Consider the following 20,825-nt stretch of genomic DNA (forward strand, 5'->3'; position numbering starts at 1 on the left):
GGGTTGTTTTTTAAACTTGAAGTGTTCAGCACAAAGACTTGCCTCCTAAATGTCACAACCGCTCCAATTCCAAGTGTGGCTGCTTGGAAAGGGAGTTAAAAAAAACGAAAAGAAAAAGAACACAATTATGAAGCAATAATTACGCTACTTCAGTTCGCACACCATTGCTCCCATAGAAACCCTTTAGCCCCATTTAATTCTTTATTCTTCAGCATGATTATCCGAATACCATCGGTTCAAGTTTTTTCTCTCAAATTTTAAGGTTGCAGAAAATGTGTGTGTGTGTGTGTGTGTGTGTTGGGGGGGGGGCAGTAAATAAATTAATATTCATTGAGATAAAAATGTATGTAAATATTATTACAAATGATAACGAAAGAAGCTAAAGAAGAACAACAATCCGCTAAAAATATAAATGTTGAAAACAATTAAACGCTTTTTATCTTCAAAAAATCAAGAACATATTTGGATATTAATATGTTTTGTCAATCGGAATTGTGTTAATTAAAGGTTTAATCCTGTTTTAGTCCATACACAAATAAGTGTTTTAACATGTTTGTGTCAGTATAAAACTATTTAGGAAGTTATATGTGTGTGTAATGTGTCACTTCAATTGTATGGTTGGGCTATATCATTTACTAAAGCAGATAAGGAACACCATACTGCTTTCTGCAGTTAATACAGTAGTCGCATGTACTTCTGAAATAAACGTACGTCTGCTTTTATTGTGTATATGTTCAGATTTTGAAATCGTAGACAGCAAATCAACTTTCTCCTGATTACAATTAAACAGGGACCAATCGATAAACACCTCTTCAAAAATGTCAGCCACCGACACATACACATACATTGCCAGAAAAAGCCACACACAAGACAAAAGCTACATATTTATATTTCACAAAAGGTAATATATGTAGCATATGTGTGTGTGTATGTGTACGTTTCTATATACCTGATTTGTCAACCGACAAATCCTGGAACATGTTTTGTTTTATTTGTTTCTCATTCTTAAATCGACACAAGGCGTTTTCATTGTTCTGATTTTTATTTGCTTTTTTTGTCATTCCTCATTATTGTTAACGTCATTAAAACATTATGCTAAGTCTACAGTTCAGGATGTATTGTCTTTTGGTGTGACAAAGGTTTGATAACGTACATTTACATCTACTTCAATGTTCCACATCATTTAAAAAATATATAAAAAAGTATTTTATTTGTAGTAGTAGGCTATTAGTAGTAGATGCAGCAGTGAAAAGTGAGAATTACTGCTACTACTATTACTAATACAGCAATATACATTTTATATCGAAACGGGACAATACATCGTCAATCTAAGGGCTTTTTGTATATACTGGTGATACATATATATTTTAATTTTGAAATCTAAAAAAAAAACAATATTCAATGACAGTAAACGCTACAAAGTTTTCACTTACAAATTATAATTATCCACATAAACATGTAAAGAGCTAATCTGTGTTGATCTGGTAATTTTCGAACACAACGTACTTTAATGTAAATTGTAGTTAACAACACACATAATGTTGTAATTTGTTAAAACAAAAGTCTCTACGTGAACAACACATTTCAACACAACTTCCAACTTCTTGTTGTGCAGTATATAGCTGCTTGTATTTTGTGATTAACATATTTTCTTTATTAAATCAAAGTGCAATCAAGAGTTTTTCGCTCTGACGTAATGCAATATATACATTTTAGTCAATGGACTGCAGATTGGCTTGTCCACAGGTAAAAGGTAAAGATACAATTCATAGAATTTTACAATTCTATGTAAATATACCATTTTTAAATTACACTTGTAATTGATTTTCATAGCAGTTTTGGTTTAATGTATGATCATTAATTTTATTGTTAAAGTAACTTAGCCTACTATTGAACTATTTAACGATTTAACTATATGTTATGTAGCCAACATATAACATGGTGCATAGCAAAGTTTTTATAATAATAATAATAATAATAATAATAATAATAATAATAATAATAATAATAATAATAATAGAAAATGAGACGGTATAAATATGAAATAAATAACCCCACAGCCCCACGAGATTCTCTTTCTTTAAATTAAAGTATGTATAATTTATATTCATTTAGTTATTGTAAGTGTTATATAAACTTTAAAAAAGGCAATGACTGATCATGAATACAAAAATACAAATTTAGATGAAATATCTGTGTTCTAGATTACAGTTGGTTGTAACAAGCCACCTTGCGTTGATTTATTAAAATTGAAACAGGGCGATCATACAATAAAATTCTATATATGCATTTATCTATTTAATTGACCTTGTTCATGGAAGACCTATGATAATGTAATCTTGTGAAAAAGGCACTGAGAACAACACACTGTACATATTTTGTCTTCTGATCTGATTTGTGATTTGCACTATGGTCTATGGGCATGCGATCAATGCATTTGGAAAGCAACCATAGATATCACCGCATACCCTTCTATTAGGTATTCGTTGCTCTTTCATACATCTTAAAACCCACTAAAAATGTGTTTGAAAAGCTGGCTACATGCGCTGAAATTACCTGCAAAGCGTACTGCTGAAATCAAAATGACACCGTGAAAACAGACATAACTTAGCTTACTGGAAATAAAACTCAGAATTTCTCCCTGCTTCATTTTGACATCTGTAGACACTGCAGCTGATATCGATTTAAGAAAACATGCTACTGATCAATGCTACTGATGCCATGAAACTAAGAAACAGGGATTGAAAAACGGGTTCCGTTTTGTAGAAATGGTGAATGTTTCCTACATAATATTTTAAAAGCTTTACTATTTTTTGCATGTGGTGTTAACAAGGTGTGTCTACTATTTAACTATTACATTAACGCATTATTTGCCTAAGTCTTTTACATAATAACCTTATTTGCTTGCTGTATGTATATACCTACATACATAGGCATTTATGTATTCTTATGATTCATTTAGTGATATAATGAATGATTAATGAAACTACACGTATTAATAAAATATTCACAATGATGCAAGTTAGGTGTAATCATTATTACCAAATAAGGTTGTATCAGATTAAGGGAGTGTGTGTGTATATGTATAAATAAAACACACTACTAATAATATTGTCTGTATAGTATAGTAATAATATATTAATAATATTGCCCTGTTTTAAAAAAATTACCAATAGCAATATAAAACAAGGTATGGGGGTTAGGGGGGCGACTATATATTGTAGGCAAAACAGTTAACATGAAAATTAAATCAATACTTTTTTAATCAAACTTTATCAGTTTTCAAGCTTTTAAGCTAGCTGCTCATAAGACATGCACATACGCGCGCACACACACACACATGCAAACAAACACACATTCAGCTTGGATAAATACTTCAGCCTAGCAATTAGTTTTTGTTTTTCAAAAGCTTTTAAATGCTAATTTAGATACTAAACCACTCTCATTAATTTATAATTGTACTTTGATTTTAGTGTTTTTTATTTGGAAAGACCATTAGCTGCTGCATTTGGCAGTGCAAGAGCAATTTACCTATACTCCCAGTACAGTTAGGATGCAGCCAACTTCATTGAATTGTACATCATTTATAAGCCGGCCAATTAAACACTTCCAATGGATATTAGGCCAAAAATAAGTACATTTTGCCTTGTCTTTCAATTATTATTATTATTATTATTATTATTATTATTATTATTATTATTATTATTATTAGTAGTAGTAGTAGTAGTAGTAGTAGTAGTAGTAGTAGTATAGTGGACGAAGAAAAAATATATTGGTAGAAAACAATATTATATTGGCATCAATGCATTCTCATTCAATTTTCACAATTATGTTTATAGTGTATGTACCCCTGAAAAACAAACTGGAAACGTATTCAAGACACATTACATGTAATTGTGGCTCTGTATAATTTGTAGACACATTTCACTTTGCCAGGTGCAAGATTTTCAGCACAATGTTTCATGAAGAAAATTATTCATTTACTGCTTATGCATCTCTTTCCCCAATTCAGTAATTGATAAGCAAATCATTTACTGTATACAGTTGCAGTTAATATGATGGTGTGACTTGGGAATCCTAGTAAGAAAAATATATTAAAAAATATATAAAACAATAATTAATTATCACTGATCTACAAACAACAGTACATACATTTTGCACATTTTATTTCCATTAGACTATAACTCTTCAAACACCTATATAATGGGATAAAATGTGTGTTTCCAAAGTTAAACAATGAATAGTGTTCTGTGAGGGCAGTTGCTGAAAATCCAGTGATCACAATCAATAGATACAGAAGAAAATGGTAACTATGCAATTGGCATACAGACTGATTAAAATCACATTAATTTTATGTAATTCTATTCCATATCCATTCTGTATTACAGATAAGTGATATTTTTAAAAATATCTTATTTGTTTGTATTATGGAGGGCAAGATTTATAAATGTAAACACATTGAAGCTTACTCTTCCAGAAAATACCAAAAGTGCCATGGGAAGGGACATTTATTGCAGACATTGTAGGGAAATATACATTATTATTATTTATAATTAATTATAATTATATTTTAAATGAGCATTTAATTAAATTGATTAGAGACATTGGCAAGTATGCAAAGGTTTTTAATGTTATATCAAAAGGTTTAAACAAACCCTTTAAAGCAAAAGGCTTTTCAAAAGAGCATTGGATAAGATTTATATAGGTATTTGAAATAATACATGCATGAAAACTGAAGAACATTTGCATGTGAGAAGTAAAACAGTAAACAGTTGCCAAAATGTTTAATAGTGCCTACAATTAAAATGAAAATGACTCATGTGAAATTATTATTTTGCTGTAGAACAACAAGGAGACATTGTAATGGAATAATATTATTACATTTTTCATCATCATGCAGTAGCTACATGAATGTGATTGTTGCTCTATGGGTTTGTTTTTCATAATCATAATCACCCTAAACACACCGCCAGTCTCAATCTAAAAGAAAGAGAGAATGAGGAAAAATATATAGAACATAATTAAGAAAAATAGTTCAGTTGAAACCACTACTGAATATTTTCAGAATTATGTGTGACACTTAAGATACCAGAGGGAAAATAGTATAGTATTTTATTTTCTAAAATACATATTGTCCCATCTATATCAATCATTTATCCTTATATATATATATATATATATATATATATATATATATATATATATATATATATAAGAACAGACATATAATCTATGTGTGTTACACGGAATCTGTTAAAGATCTGTTGTAATCCATGTGGGTTTTTATACAAAATATGTTTCGAACAAATTGGACAGTTGCAAAAATTGTAATACTTCCTTTTGAACATGGCAAGCCATTATATGCAGTTGAAAGTATCGATTGAACAGTTCTTCTTACCCTTTTCACACCCTCCATGTGGGTTTTTATACAAAATATTTGGAAGAGTTTGGACAAATTGGACAGTTTAAAAAATTGTAATACTTCCTTTTGAACATGGCAAGGCATTATATGCATATACCCTTTTCACACCCTTCATTCATTTAGTTTTATAAAAATTAACCTAAATGAATCACAGAATTACTATTTCAAATGAAGGGTGTGGGGTAAGAACTGCATACACACTTACATACACAAGCACATGGAAAATGCACGTGATTCCAAATTTGAATCTTTTCCTGATTTTGGGTTAAACCTTATAATCCACTGGGTGTCCCTGAAACATAAATGTTTTGTAACATCTAGCACCCCAGCACATTCAATGGTTAAGGTAAACATATCTGATATGATACTGAAATATGTTTCGTCTGTTTATTGGTCTTTGTCATCCTACCAAATCTAAGGTAAACCTGTAGTTTGGCCATAATGGGAGAGTTAAAGGAAACAGTGCTCTAATAATGTGATGTGCGTAATTATCATCTTTGCTGGCAAACATGGACGCAAAATGCAAATCAATTACTAGAATATTTCGAAGTGCTGAAAAACTAAATTAATATTACTTTAGGATTATATTAGGATATAATCTTCCTTTCTTGTAGACCACTAAATTACACCAGTAGGGAAGATAAGCAACAATCACTCAAATTGTATACCAGAAGTGATTGTTTGTTACAATATTGGAAATAAATATAATTGCCTTTCCCTGCCTAGTATGTTACAGAACATCAGTTTTCAAGATAGTGTTAATTCAAGTAAATATCAATTGTAAAATAGGGTTAATAATCACTTACCAAAGTGTTCACAGGTACACAAACATCAGATATCAGAATTGCTTGGATCTACACAGAGGATCTTCAACCTCACCATATAATACTATCATAATGAAGTGGTTTTAGATGCACAATCATCATATGATTTTGACCTTCTTTCAAGTTATGGCACTTCATTCAATATCCACACTCTCACTCTCTTTTTCAGGTTCACTGCATTAACAAAATCACCAGCCGACTGGCTTTTACTAGATTTTCAATGTCTCTATTGTCTTAAATTCTGATAGCTGTCTTTCAGCAAGTAAAACATGTCCACAGCAATCATTTATTTTTAAACTGATTTTAATCTTTTACATAAGCCAGTGGTTTAAGTATAGTTTTCCTTTCTTAGCAGGATTTCAGTAAGATTGTCCAGGTGGCCCCATAATTCTGACTGCCAGTTTACATAAAAGTATGCACATGCAAAATAAGTTCAAGTATAAGAAATTAAAAAATAACATAAGGACACATTTAATTATTAAACTTCTTATCATACAGCTATATCATATAGCTACCATGCAGCTGTATCATGCAGTACAGATCTTAAGAAAACAGAACATGTTAATGATACTGCTGCAAGACACTTGGGAGCAATTTGTATTGAGTATTTTATATCCTGTACCACAGATTAAATACACTTACTGGCTGGTCTTTCTGGCTGGGCTCTAATCTGCAGTTATACTTTTTTGGCAGGAGTTCACTGTATTCCAAAGAGTTAAAGAAAGAAAAAAGAATTAAAAACATTTCCATCCAGTCTCATCCCGCCCCCCCCCCCCACCACTTCTCCATTATTAACAAGAAACCCAGTGAGAGAAAACGAGCCCTTTGTGCTGAACTGTTTAAGATGTAAAGATTCTGTTTCTTTGGCGGTCTCATTTATGTGCCAGTATCTCTGAGAAAGTAAACTTTAAATGACCTTCCAGGTTAGTTTAGTCTGGGGATTCCACCACTATGGGGTGAGTGGATTTAAAAGGTTGATCCTGTGGGACCAGAGCTCATTCAAAGGAGAGATCACTTGCATAAGGAATTCTCTCCCTCGCAAGGGGGCAACATTCTTGACCCGCACGGACTGGTTAAACATTATTGAATGCTTCCCCCTTTGTTATTAAGCCAACTAAAATTAGCAGGGGGTGTCCAATAGAATCAAGTCGCCACCTGATGTTGCAGTTCCTGACTCCTTGTCACAGGAAACTACAGAATAACCTTATTGTCTGAATGCCCAACAGCCGAAATGTGAGATTAATTGCTACTTAGGGTGGAAGCAATTGCCAAGTACTGGGTGTTGAATTAAGTAATAGCAGCTTACTTGGAGAGTACTTAAGGGCTTTAGATTGGGCAATATTGAACATCATTAGTCCAGTAAAGAGAGGCCAAAGCTACTGTACTTTTTTAAGCTCTGTTCTCAGCAAGCCCTGTAGAAAAATTACTTCATATCAGGGGCTACAAATTGCATATATGCATCATTTTGAACACATAGAACAATTAAGTGGTATAAAGCATAGGCTAACTGACATCCACCAGTGATTAACTGCATATTATTAACACATTGTATATTGTTCCCATATGTTCATAAGAGTATAATTATGTGGTAATAGATTTACTTATAAACCATTCATAAAGTGAATATTGCAACGAATAATGTTTTGGTAAACTGTCAAATAAAAAAGAAAATACTTCCTCCTGAAGCAAGTATTGTAAAATTGTGTATCCATAGATATTGATTAAAACAGAAATAAATTAATTAACTCAATAGTTTAATTTTTATTGTCAAATTGTTAAATGTTTGTGACATAGAGTAGTGTTCAAATGTTTTAGGTGGGTGTGAAAAAATTCTGTGAAGGAAGAATGCTTTCAAAAATAGACATGTTAATAGATTACATGTATCAATTAAGAGAGTAAACAGAAGAAAAATCTAAATCAAATTAATATTTGGTGTGACCACCATTTGCCTTCAAAATAGCATCAATTCTTCTAGGTACAATTGCACATAGTTTTTGAAGGAACTCGGCAGGTGGGTTTGCCCAAACATCTTCAGTTCTTCTGTGGATTTAGGCAGCCTCAGTTGCTTCTCTCTCTTCATGTAATCCCAGAGAGACTCGATGATGATGAGATCACGGATCTGTGGGGGCCATACCATCATACCATCATGATTAAGAGATTATATTTATCAATTAACTAAATGCAAAGTGAGTGAACCTTGTTAGCATGGTGTATGACTTTTGACAGAAAACTGTCTTCAGCAACCTCACCTTGTTAGCTGAATTTGGTTGTTCCTCACCCAGTTTTATTCCTCCTACACAGCTGTTTCTGTTTCAGTTAATGATTGTGTTTCAACCTACATATTGAATTGATGACTATTAGCACCTATCTGGTATAATTGTTTAAACATACACCTGACTATATGCCTACAAAATCCCTGACTCGTGTCCCTGTGCAAGTGTATACCTAGAAGAATTGATGCTGTTTTGAATGCAAAGGGCGGTCACACCAAATATGGATTTGATGTAGATTTTTCTCCTGTTCACTCACTTTGCATTTAGTTAATTGATAAATATAATCTCTTAACATGTCTATTTTTGAAAGCATTTGACCGCATTTTTACACACCTGCCTACAATTTTGCACAGTACTGTATAAGAAATAAATAATAATAATATGTCACATTGGGTTCCTAGAGCTTTCACACCGGCAGTGCAGCAGGTCCCACTGGTTTCAATGGAAAGAAGTTAAGAAGCGGCAAAGTGGAGCAGTGTGCAAGAGAGAAACTATTTTCAACTTTTGCTGCACCGTGAAGTAGACAGCCATCAACCAATCAGAATAGTATGAGGCTCAGTAGGGATATTGAATTAAAATGGAGGAGAAACTTATCAATGATTATTTTCATATCTCATGTTCATATGACAAATGTCAATACAATTAAATTCAATTCAACTTAAATTCAAGTCAAAGTATGAAAAATGATGTGAGGTTGATAAGGAAGCTTTTCAGGATCGCAGCAATAATGGAAGAGTTTTTAGCTTGGTATAATAATGTAAGTAATATAAGAACATAATTATATAAGAAAGTTTACAAACGAGAGGAGGCCATACAACCCATCGTGCTTGTTTGGTGTCCATTAATATCTAAGTGATCCAAGGATCCTATCCAGTCTATTTTTAAATGTTCCCAAACTTTCAGCTTCTACCACATCACTGGGGAGTTTGTCCAGATTGTGACTTCTCTCTGTGTAAAGACGTGTCTCCGGTTTTCCGTTTTGAATGCCTTGAAGCCCAATTTCCATTTGTGTCCCCGGGTGCGTGTGTCCCTGCTGATCTGGAAAAGCTCCTCTGGTTTGATGTGGTCGATGCCTTTCATGATTTTGAAGACTTGGATCAAGTCCCCACGTAGTCTCCTCTGTTCCAGGGTGAAAGGGTTCAGTTCCCTCAGTCTCTCCGAGTGGAACATTCTCTTCAGACCTGGAATAAGTCTGGTTGCTCTTCTCTGAACTGCCTCTAGAGCAGCGATATCTTTCTTGAAGTGTGGTGCCCAGAACTGCACACAGTATTCCAGATGAGGTCTAACTAGTGCATTGTACAGTCTTAACATTACTTCCCTTGTTTTAAATTCTACACTTTTGACAATATACCCTAGCATTCTGTTTGCCTTTTTTATTGCTTCCCCACATTGTTTGGATGGAGAAAGTGAGGATTCCACATAGACTCCTAGGTCTTTCTCATGCGATAATTCATCAAGTTCTATGCCTCCAATAGTGTAATTATAGTGGACATTTTTGTTGCCTGCATGTATTACCTTGCACTTGTCCACATTGAATTTCATCTGCCAGGTGTCAGCCCACAACTGAATGTTATCCAAGTCCCTTTGAATAGCCTGTGCTGCCGAGATTGTATCTGCTGAGCCACCTATTTTAGTATCATCGGCAAATTTGACAAGTTTGCTAACTATCCCAGAGTCCAGATCATTAATATAGATTAGAAAAATCAAAGGCCCTAGTACAGATCCCTGTGGAACTCCACTAACAACCTCACTCCAGTTAGAAGAGACTCCTCTAATCAATACCCTCTGTTTCCTATACATCAACCAGTTCATAATCCATCAAAAGTATTTGATCCCCTGCTGATTTTGTACATTTGCCCACTGACAAAGAAATGATCAGTCTATAATTTTAATGGTAGGTGTATTTTAACAGTGAGAGACAGAATAACAACAAAAAATCCAGAAAAACGCATTTCAAAAAAGTTATAAATTGATTTGCATGTTAATGAGGGAAATAAGTATTTGACCCCTTCGACTTAGTACTTGGTGGCAAAACCCTTGTTGGCAATCACAGAGGTCAGATGTTTCTTGTAGTTGGCCACCAGGTTTGCACACATCTCAGGAGGGATTTTGTCCGATTCCTCTTTGCAGATCCTCTCCAAGTCATTAAGGTTTCGAGTCTGACGTTTGGCAACTCGAACCTTCAGCTCCCTCCACAGATTTTCTATGGGATTAAGGTCTGGAGACTGGCTAGGCCACTCCAGGACCTTAATGTGCTTCTTCTTGAGACACTCCTTTGTTGCCTTGGCTGTGTGTTTTGGGTCATTGTCATGCTGGAATACCCATCCATGACCCATTTTCAATGCCCTGGCTGAGGGAAGGAGGTTCTCACCCAAGATTTGACAGTACATGGCCCCGTCCATCGTCCCTTTGATGCAGTGCAGTTGTCCTGTCCTCTTAGCAGAAAAACACCCCCAAAGCATAATGTTTCTACCTCCATGTTTGATGGTGGGGATGGTGTTCTTAGGGTCATTCCTCCTCCTCCAAACACGACAAGTTGAGTTGATGCCATAGAGCTCGATTTTGGTCTCATCTGACCACAACACTTTCCCCCAGTTCTCCTCTGAATCATCCATATGTTCATTGGCAAACTTCAGATGGGCCTGTACATGTGCTTTCTTGAGCAGGGGGAACTTGCGGGCGCTGCAGGATTTCAGTCCTTCACGGCGTAGTGTGTTACTAATTGTTTTCTTGGTGACTATGGTCCCAGCTGCCTTGAGATCATTAACAAGATCCTCCCGTGTAGTTCTGGGCTGATTCCTCACTGTTCTCGTGATCATTGAAACTCCACGAGGTAAGATCTTGCATGGAGCCCCAGACCGAGGGAGACTGACAGTTATTTTGTGTTTCTTCCATTTGCGAATAATCGCACCAACTGTTGTCACCTTCTCTCCAAGCTGCTTGGCGATGGTCTTGTAGCCCATTCCAGCCTTGTGTAGGTCTACAATCTTGTCCCTGACATCCTTGCTCTTTGGTCTTGGCCATGGTGGAGAGTTTGGAATCTGATTGATTGATCGCTTCTGTGGACAGGTGACTTTTCTACAGGTAATGAGCTGAGATTAGGAGCACTCCCTTTAAGAGAATGCTCCTAATCTCAGCTCGTTACCTGTATAAAAGACACGTGGGAGCCAGAAATCTTGCTGATTGATAGGGGATCAAATACTTATTTCCCTCATTAACATGCAAATCAATTTATAACTTTTTTGAAATGCGTTTTTCTGGATTTTTTTGTTGTTATTCTGTCTCTCACTGTTAAAATACACCTACCATTAAAATTATAGACTGATCATTTCTTTGTCAGTGGGCAAACATACAAAATTAGCAGGGGGCCTGTAATTTTCTGGATCAGTTTTGTCCCCTTTTTTGTGGATCGGTATGACATTTACTGTCTTCCAGTCAGTTGGCACATCCACTGTTCTAAGTGTCATTCGGAATATTTGACTTAGCGGACTATAAATAATTTCCCTCATTTCTTCAAGTACTGTTGGAAATATACCATCTGGCCCAGTTGATTTGTTTGTTTTTAATTCTGCTAGTCCCTTTAGTACCTCCTCCTCATTTATCCTGATCTCTCTTAGGATTTGCCTGGACTGATTGTTAACCTGTGGCATGTTATCTGTCTTTTCTTTTGTAAAAACCTCTGTGAAATACTCATTTAGAACATTTGCTACATCTTGTTCGTTTTCCAAGATACTTCCATTTTTGCCCTTTATCTGTTTCACTTCCTCTATTAAACCATTTTGGCCACTGTTTTTTGGTCCTCAATTTGCTAAGTTTTGGTACAAATTTCTCCTGAGCCTCAAGTAGTATATTCTTAAAATATAACCATCCATTTTCAACTGAATCTGTATCCAGTGTGCTCCAGTCTACCTCTTCTAAGTGCCGCCTCATACCTTCAAGGTTTGCTTTTCTGAAATTGTAGACCATTGTTTTAGACTTGGGCCTTGTTTTTTTTAAAGAATGCCTCAAAGCTAACCAATTGTGATCACAATTTGCCATTGGTTCTCTAACTAGTGTCCCTCTGACTCTATCTTGGTCATTTGAAAATATCAAGTCAATGCATGCACTCTCCCTGGTTGGTTCCCTGACAAATTGAGTTAGAAAGCAGTCATTTACCATCTCAACCATTTCTATTTCTGCTTCTGTGGTCCCAACCGGGCTTTCCCAGTCTATGGGAAATTGAAATCCCCCATTATAACAGCCACATTCTTGCTACATGTAGTCCTGATTACACTGTACAATGCAACATCTTGCTGAATATCTGAGTTGGGTGGTCTGTAACACACTCCTACCACTAATCCTCCACATCTCTTGTCCAAAAGTTTCTCCCACAAAGATTCTGTTACTGGGATCTAATTTTAGTTCTTCTGCCTCAATGTCATTTTTCACATATAATGCTACCCCACCTCCTCTTCGATTTTGCCTGTCTGTCCTAAACTGTGTGTATCCTTCTAACTTGTATTTATCCCCATCGTTTTCTGTAAGCCATGTTTCCGTCACTCTTACAACATCATAGTCACATGCCAGCACTGTGGCTTCTAAGTCCAGGGTGAAGGGTGTAGGGAAGAAGTGTGCGATTTGGGACGAAGCCCCTGTCTGTGGTTGCGATGCTGCAATCTTTGCTTTCGCCGCCAGTTTCTTTGCTATCATTTTTTTTTTTTGTTCACAAAAAACACAGCGCCGATTCAGCAACTCGTTAAACATCCTATGTGTGCATAGACCTGCAGTCAAAACCTTAAAAATCCCAACACTGGATTTCGATTGTTTTATTTTTGATCTCGACATCAATTTTTTCTCAACTTTTTTTTTGTTTACAATATTTTGTATTTTGAATTCGTTACTTATCCCAGCAGGCAAAATACATTAGAAACAACATTGTTTCAACGTCATATTTCAATGTTGAAAATACATTGAAAATAGATTGGATTTGCAAATGGAATCGACGTGGAATTTTCAACGGTGAATCAACATTGATGATTCAACGTTGGATCAACTTGGAATAATCTATGTTGATTCAAGGTTAGATAGGCAACGTTGAAATTTTATTGAAAATTGGTTGTATTTGCAAATCCAATCATTTTCAATGTATATTGAAATCCCCCATTATAACAGCCACATTCTTGCTACATGTAGTCCTGATTACACTGTACAATGCAACATATATAACAACGTTGAAACAACGTTGTTTCTAATGTAATCTAATGTATACAACATTGAAATTTCCTTGCAAATTGGTTGGATTTGCAAATTGAATCAATGTCAATTGTCAACATTCCTTCAACATCAATTTAATCAGCAAATGCAAACAAACAGAAAGAGAGAGTGATGACAGTTAATTCGGGGGGGGAGAAGAAACGAAAACTAAAATACACTTTCTTGGCCCGCTTCAGTTAAAATGGAGGCTCTTCCCAGGCTGTGTTCAAGTTTGGGGGTTCCTCGCTTTCATCTAATTGGCTGACTACTTGACCCTTTCCGACTCTGATTCGTCAGCTAAGCGGTTTGTCATAGAGTAGAATTATATATACACACACACATATACATATGTATGTGTATTTATGTATGTATATTAACGGATATATATGTATGCTGTGTGTGTGTATATATATATATATATATAATGTGTGTGTGTGTGTGTGTGTGTGTGTGTGTGTGTGTGTGTTTTATTTATTAAGGGGAATTTTGCGCATTTATTACCCTGTCACTCAAAATACACCCATGAAAAAAGTACGGACTGGGGAAATACATGTGTTTGAGAGGATATTGTGTTTGTTATCTGGGGTCTGTTTGATTGTTTTGACTGTCACGACGTCTATTCAACCTGAAAGCAACGTATCTTTCGACGTTGATGAATCGTTGCCAAAACCACGTTGAACAGCAGTTCGTGTTGATCCACGTCGCAACTACATTTCAACCACGAAACAACGTTGAAATGACGTCGAGTGCCTGCTGGGATGGCGCTAATTTGAGCCCATACTTTTTCCTATGCTTTCCCGCCCCCCAAGAAGCTGGAATTCACTTGTTCAGCCTTACATCTCGTAGCTTCCACGTGCTGCACACGACATGCTTTAGCCCACCTGCTCCGCGCCTCCAGAAGCTACTATTCTCTTGCTTTATTCTCTCAGTTCCGTATACAGCGCTGCATTTGTCGACTTTCATTTGATCCCATGGAGACGCAAATGGATAGGCTACATTTTAAACATATGTATTGAAAGAGCATTTTTTTATATACTTTTGTGTATTTATGTATGTATGTATATGTAATGCAATTAAGACAATAGACTATAGTGCGGGGCTGTGGATGAACTGTCTGGCGAATCAGCAGTGGCTAGTAACAGCCCCTGCCTTCCGCTCCTCCACTCTGCACGTCCCTGTTTTCCATCCAAATTCTAACATTGATGTCCTATTGTGTCTTTCAAGAGTATATCAATGATACTATAATCACGCAATTCGAATATCCTGCACTGATTGACGCATCGGGCATTGTTTCCATGACAACAACAAGTACGTTGTCCATGTGTGCGGTGACAACGGGCTAGTTTTTGGATTGGAACTGCAGAACAGTCATTTGAGCGACACAGCTCAGCAAAAACCTATAGAGGTGAGACTGCAAGGCATTGTGGGGGCTGTAGTCTTTCAGATTCCGTGTTGATATGTGAGTTAAATAAAGATCACTAATTGTATAGCTCTTTTTATATGACATATAATATCAAACACATTTATAAGATAATACAACCTACAGTGAGTGACACTGAACGCGAAACATGATAAATTAGCATCAGTAGCCTACTTCAAACGATGTCAAATAGACCAAAGCCCTCTGGTGCCCAGGGAAGAAAAAGAAGAAAAAACAGGAGGAAAAACGGGGTAGTGTGATGTGATGAATGAATAGTGTATCTAATTGCATAGTTACCGTTGGAGCAGTGTTACTACTAGTTAGCTTACTTTGGACAATACTAGGAACGGTCGCTCATTTAAAGATCTAGCTAGAGTTGATATCGGTTACTTTTACCTTAAATTCATTAGGGAATGTTGGAAAGACTATTCAGGTGTTTGGGGAATAACCTAACCTATAATGTTTTGAAGTGCAGTGGAAATTGCTTTTGTAGTGACTCCCTTAACTTTACGTTTTTATACGTTTTTACTCCATTGCCCGGGCCTTAACAATTAGCCAATCGGAATACCGAACTGCTACGACTGGAGATAATACACTTCCTGAGTTTCGCCAGTGGATACAGCCGTTTAAGCGTCCGGACGCGTCCGCCAGTGGAAACGGCGCATTCGTTTACCCTGGCGTTTTATGTGTAGCTTGGTGCTGGAAAAGTTGTTAGTTAGGTCTACAAAACAGAGAGTGATTGTTTATTATTTATATGATTGTGTGCGTGCAGCAAAATGTAAGTAGACACGTTTGTTTATGTTTGTTATAAATTATGGCCGTTTCATATTGAGAATAGCAATGCTAGTCTGTTAGCCAGCTGAGTAAATATCTACTGCGTCACCATGCGGTCGTAATGCAAACTGAGTTGATTTATAATATATTATTACCGTTATCTATTGTTTAAATGTTTATTGAATTGAAGACAGTGTATTATCGGTATGTATAACGGTTATAGGTTTATAAGATTTAACCTTGGTTAAGGTAATCTAGCATAGTAAAATAGCATAGATCCATAGATTTGCATTTATGCTGCATGTAAAGTCATTTGAGTATATTAGCTCTGTGTACATTTATATTATTATTCTTTGCATGATTATTGGATATATTGATTAGTATACAACTGATTTATGTTATTGTTATTTCTTTGTAGAATCACACATGCATATTCATCAAACTTAATATTACAATTACTGAAGACACCGTTTTGGATACAGTGCTAGTGATGCAATAAACGGACACTGTTTGTAATTAATGAGAATTGTGCATTGTTACCGAAGCCCCACAATAATCACACATTTTGAACGATCAGCTATTTATCTCTTTCATCAACCTCCATTACCTATAACATAATTTTGAGAAATACATTTGTTCTTTCAAGTGTGCTGCACGAACGATCCACTTATGTATAATTCGTTTTATGTCACTTGTTTGCTGCAAGAAAGGCAAGGCGAGTAAGGCTGGAGAACAATGCTACATTATGCATATTGCACTAAGGTGTCTGTAATATATTTTTTTCGTGCAATACTCTTATTTATATTGTATCTATAATTTGTTTTATGTCACTTGTTTCTTTAATACTGGTTTTATTTTGTTGATTTGTTTCTAAAATAAAGAAAATCTCGAAGACATAAAGATATGCAGTTTCTGTGTGAGTGTATGAACACAATGATGGGGGTGGAATTGGCTGCGAGGCAAGGGGCACCAAATTGGTCAGGGCCGGTATGTATGTTTGTATGCATGTATGTATGTATTAGCAGATACCCTTATCCAGGGCAACTTACAAAATATAACCACAATACAAAGTGCAAAAATACAGTGCAGTTCAAGGCATAAAACATTACAAATTCCAATTTACATAATACAGTGCAATTCAAACCATAATATATTTTACAAATTCCAATTTACACAAGTGTATACAATATATGAGGTCTTACATCCTGGATTGTAAAAGCCGAGTGCAGACATGATGTTAGGTCACAGTCATGGGCCAAGGGAAAGGGAGCGTATGGGAAATCAAAATAACAAGTACTAGTAACGCAAGGCAAGTAGTATGATCAAACATTGTAAAGTGCAATCTTACAGGAGAATGAATGACTAAATTACAAGTAGAGTCTGAAAAGATTTGTCTTGAGTAATCGCCGGAAGGAGGTCAGGGACTCTGCTGTTTTGACTTCAGTGGGAAAGTTGTTGCACCACTTAGGGGCCAGGGATGAAAATGAGTGGGCTCTGGAGGAAGGGGAGTGGAGAGGAGGCAGGGTTAGTCTTCTGGCACCGGAAGACTGCAGCAGTCTGGAGGGGATGTATGGAGAGATGAGGGTCTGCAGGTAACTCGGTGCAGTCTATTCGAGACAGCAGTAGGTGAGAGTCAGTGTCTTCAACTGAATGCATGCCAGTATCGGGAGCCAGTGGAGGGAGTGGAGCAGAGGAGTAGTGTGTGCGAATTGGGGCAGAGAGAATACCAGACAAGCTGCAGATTTCTGGATGAGCTGTAGTGGGCGGGTAGTAATTGCAGGCAGGCCGCCCAGGAGGGAGTTGCAGTAGTCCAGGCGGGAGAGGACCAGGGACTGGACGAGAAGCTGAGTCGAGTAGTTGTTGAGGAAGGGTCGGATTTGGCATATGTTGCTTAGGAAGAATTTGCAGGTGTGTGTCAGTGTGGTAATGTGCTTAGTGTAGGAGAGCGCAGGATTGAGGGTGACTCCTAGGTTCTTAGCAGAAGAAGAGGGAGAGAGTGTCATAGATTCCAAGGGGATTGAGATGGAAAGGTCAGCAGAAGATGAGGAAGAGGGAGGAAAAAAGAGGAGAACAGATTTTGAGAGGTTGAGCTTGAAGTGGTGAGTACATCCAAGCAGAGATAGCAGAGAAGCGGGAAGACATGCACGAGGGGATGAGGGTGTCAGATGAGGGAAAAGACAGGAAGATCTGGGCATCATCTGCATAAAAATGGTAAGAGAAACAATAGGATGCGATGAGGGGGCCCAGGGAGAGAATGTAGAGAGAGAACAGGAGGGGGCCCAGGATGGAGCCTTGGGGTACGCCTGTGAGGAGAGGTTGGGGGGTGGATGAGGAACCTCGCCATGTCACTTGATCGGTCTGGTAGTTGAGGTAGGAGGAGAACCAGGTGAGAGTAGTTACAGAGATTCCAGGGTGAGAGACAAGGGAGAAGGAGGGGAAGGGGGGCAAAGAGGGAGGAGAAGGAGGAGTAGAGTTTGCAGGGGTTGTATACAGTGGATTCAAATAGTGATTGGGAGTAAGACTTCTTGGCTGAGGTGAGAGAGGAGGAGAATGTGGACAGTAGAGAGCAGTAGAGTTCAAGGGCAGTTGGGAGTTTGGACCTCTTCCACTTCTGTTCAGCGGCACGCAGACTGGATCGTAAACAGTTCATGGAAGGTAAGAGAGTGTGCGCAGTGGAGGCAAGGGTGGAGGGGGAGACTGACAGAGGGAGTGGGTGGGGTGGGGAGGGAGTGGGTGGGGTGGGGAGGGAGGGGAGAGAAAGGGAGAAGGAGATGAAGTGGTGGTCTGAGATGTCCTGGGGTGTCATGGAGACTGACGAAGGGGAGCAGCCTCTAGAGAAGATGAGGTCTAGCTGGCGGCCTGCCCTGTGAGTGGGGGGAGATGGGGAGAGAGAGAAGTTAAAAGAGTGGAGGAGGGGAAGATATATATATATATATAAGAAACAAATATTTTGTAGCCACACTCTCACTTATTAGGTATTTAGACAGTACTCTTGTATTACAAAGTTTAATTTTATTGAAGAACAACATGTTTCAACACTACTGTGTCTTCATCAGGTAGCCTTGGGTTATAAAATCAAATTTTCTTGATGTATTTTTGCCAGCACCTCATGGGAGTGGAGACCCTGCAGTGCACGGATGCTTTTAAGTTACATATATGAATGAATGTAACTTAAAAGCTTTGTATATAACTGACAAAATCAATAATCATTAATTACATAAAAATGAATATTGCAATGAAAAAGCAATTTTCAATGTATTTAAACATTTAAAATATTATCTGACGTGAAAGAATTGAACTTCAAATTTGTCAGTTTGCTGGTTTGACCATGGGAGTTTGTGGGCATTAAATAACTACTTTTGAATCATTTAATCATCATGAAACTTTGTCAGATTAACCTTTTATAAGAGTCCAAAACCTCAGTTTGTCACAGAGGAAGGTGGAAATTGACAGATGTTTTGAAACTAAGCAAAAACTTTGACAGAATAAAAATAAATAATAAGCAAGGCTGGAGAAGGGAATTTCTCCTACGCTACAGCAAAGAATCACCAAGAAATACTGCCACAAAAAGGAAATGGAAAGCCTATTTTCTAGGATCGCCCTCTGCAAATAGCAAACAGTAACTGCTGGAGGAAACTGTGGTTGCTGATTGCATAGATTTTGTCATACCTAGAAATAGTAGCTTGTGTAGTGGGGGAAATTGTGTCACCAAGCATTTCCCAACATTCTGCCTAATTTATTTTTTGACCACCAGATTTTACTTTTGGTAGTGGCATCTTGCCAGCCACCAGTTGCAGGGCAGTTTGCTATCTTGACCTTTCAGTGCTACAATTTCATTTTCCCTCCGGCCTGAACATGCAGTTGTGCAGGACCACATATGCAACTTCCTACAAACCATTTACCATTTATTCTACGATATCTATTTTATGAGCAGCCAATTTCATTTTATTGAAATAAAATTAATGTTTTGATTTTTGCTGATCCAAAGCCCCAAAATGTCAGGTGGTACAGAGAACAAAATTGTAGTAAAAAGGGTATTTTACTCAAATAAACAGTTTGGCATAATTTTATGTTAAATTACTTATAAATTATTAAAAGTTGTTAAACAGTGCTATGTTAAATGTTACATTAAAAAAAAAAAAGACAGAAAAATGCATTTCTCCAAATGTCAAATAGCGCAACCGAAGAAAAGAAAACCATGAACAGCATATGGCATCACAAAAGAGGACCCCAAATGACCCCTATGCTGATCACCCCACGCGTGCCACAGGTTGCCGAGCCCCGACGTACAGCAGCCCAGTGTGAGAAAAAATGCGCTTATTACAGCTCTAGCTTTAGGGGTCGCTTTCTAACAGCAGTGTAACGACACTTGAGTAGTAGGACACGTGTATTAATTAAGTTGCATTACATTATGTGCATAACTGTATCAAAAGATCAAAAACAACATGAACGTAAATGGTCAACCGAAAATAAACATAAAAAGGATTTGAAATATACAGTTCAGGTATGCTTTTACTTTAAAACTTTATGCTTTTCATTTGTTTGTATATATATATACACACTCACCTAAAGGATTATTAGGAACACCATACTAAAACCCCCCTAATAACCCCCTTTCGCCTTCAGAACTGCCTTAATTCTACGTGGCATTGATTCAACAAGGTGCTGAAAGCATTCTTTAGAAATGTTGGCCCATATTGATAGGATAGCATCTTGCAGTTGATGGAGATTAGTGGGATGCACATCCAGGGCACGAAGCTCCCGTTCCACCACATCCCAAAGATGCTCTATTGGGTTGAGATCTGGTGACTGTGGGGGCCAGTTTAGTACAGTGAACTCATTGTCATGTTCAAGAAACCAATTTGAAATGATTCGACCTT

This window comes from Amia ocellicauda, chromosome 19 (assembly GCF_036373705.1).
Source record: "Amia ocellicauda isolate fAmiCal2 chromosome 19, fAmiCal2.hap1, whole genome shotgun sequence".
NCBI lineage: Eukaryota > Metazoa > Chordata > Actinopteri > Amiiformes > Amiidae > Amia > Amia ocellicauda.